Source organism: Tiliqua scincoides, chromosome 12 (assembly GCF_035046505.1).
Source record: "Tiliqua scincoides isolate rTilSci1 chromosome 12, rTilSci1.hap2, whole genome shotgun sequence".
NCBI lineage: Eukaryota > Metazoa > Chordata > Lepidosauria > Squamata > Scincidae > Tiliqua > Tiliqua scincoides.
The window spans coordinates 1,581,790-1,583,729 of record NC_089832.1 but is presented as its reverse complement, the minus strand read 5'-3'; the positions used below and the strand labels follow the sequence as shown (position 1 = coordinate 1,583,729).

The following is a 1,940-nucleotide window of genomic DNA, read 5'->3' as shown; positions in this document are numbered from 1 at the left end:
GTTATGACCAAAAATCAGCACTTTTTTTTCTCACTTAGGAACTCATTAGCTGCAAATGACAGAAAATATGCAACTCTTGATAATATTTCCAAGATATGGGAGAGCCCAATATCATGCAGGTCGCCCTTTCAGCAGTGACACCTCAGCACAGCTGATGGTGGTGCTGGGAAAGTCTGAGGGCCAGATAATGAGCTTCTGCAGGCAGCATTTGGTCCACAGACCTTATTTTTTATATCCCTCCTTTAGAGCAGGGGTGCCCAAACCTCGGCCCAGGGGCCACTTGCGGTCCTCAGGGGCTCCCAATCAGGCCCTTGGGGAGCCCCCAGTCTCCAATGAGCATCTGGCCCTCCAGAGACTTGCTGGAGCCCATGCTGGCCCGGTGCAACTGCTCTCAGCATGAGGACAACTGTTCGAGCTCTCACCTGAGCAGTGGGACATGAGCTCCCTCCATTACTTGCTGTTTCACATCTGTGATTCAGCAGTGGCAGAGAAGGAAAGGCTGGCCTTGCTTTGTGCAAGGCCTTTTATAGCCTTGAGCTACTGCAAGACCTTCATTCATTCATATAAGATCCATCTCTAACAAATTCATTTATGTAAATTTATTCAAATTTTAAATGTAAATTAATTCTTTTTTTTTGCCCCGGCCCCCGACACAGTGTCAGAGAGATGATGTGGCCCTCCTGCCAAAAGGTTTGGACACCCCTGCTCTAGAGCATGCTCCAAGTCCACATAGGAGGCAGCAAGATCCCACATACCTCGGTAGCCCATGCAAAATGAACCTATCCCATGTTCACTGCGACAAGCATCGCCCCCTTTCTTACTAGCACCAGGATTCCCAAAGTCCTGACTTTGGAACAGAAGGAAGGAGATGGTCCTCACAGTTGCACTGCACATTGAAGGGGCTTAGGGGGCCTTGGGAGCTCAGCTGAAACAATCCACAGTCCATCAAGCTCAGTGGTCCTTGCACGGAGTCTGTGAGAAACAGCTTTCAGGGTCGACTCACAGACTGACATGGAGACAAGCTTTGGGAACCCGTCTCCTTCCCAACAGTCATCCCTGCTGGTTGGCAACCTTCAGTCTCGAAAGACTATGGTATAAGCCTACAGCACCCGGTATTCCCAGGCGGTCTCCCATCCAAGTACTAACCAGACCTGACCCTGCTTAGCTTCCTAGATCATGGTATAAGCCTACAGCACCCGGTATTCCCAGGCGGTCTCCCATCCAAGTACTAACCAGACCTGACCCTGCTTAGCTTCCTAGATCATGGTATAAGCCTACAGCACCCGGTATTCCCAGGCGGTCTCCCATCCAAGTACTAACCAGACCTGACCCTGCTTAGCTTCCTAGATCATGGTATAAGCCTACAGCACCCGGTATTCCCAGGCGGTCTCCCATCCAAGTACTAACCAGGCCTGACCCTGCTTAGCTTCTGAGATTATGGTATAAGCCTACAGCACCCGGTATTCCCAAGCGGTCTCCCATCCAAGTACTAACCAGGCCTGACCCTGCTTAGCTTCCGAGATCATGGTAGAAGCCTACAGCACCCGGTATTCCCAGGCGGTCTCCCATCCAAGTACTAACCAGGCCTGATCCTGCTTAGCTTCCGAGATCAGATGAGATCAGGCATGTGCAGGGTAACAGTTGCTTACTGGCAGTACCTAGAATGCAACCATGTGCCTTTGTGCCAACAGCCAAGGTGTGGTGAGGATCTTTGGAGGGGCCCAACCCCACTCGCAATGAAGAACAGATGGAGACATGAGGCTGCTTTCTGGTTTAACATACTTCATCAGAGCTGGGGGTAGACGAACTCACAGGGGAGAGGTTTACCAATTGCTATTAGCTGCAATAGCTAAATGGAACCTCCATATCCCCACACAGTTTACCCCAAGCGTACCAAACTAAGACATAGTACAGAGAGGTTGTTGCCTTCACCCCCTGCT

At 50.7% G+C, this 1,940-nt stretch overlaps 1 pseudogene; it reads right to left on the bottom strand.

Moving 5' to 3' along the window:
- Window positions 1-1,532: 1,532 nt before the first annotated feature.
- Window positions 1,533-1,653, bottom strand: LOC136663337 (5S ribosomal RNA; annotated as a pseudogene).
- Window positions 1,654-1,940: the final 287 nt, after the last annotated feature.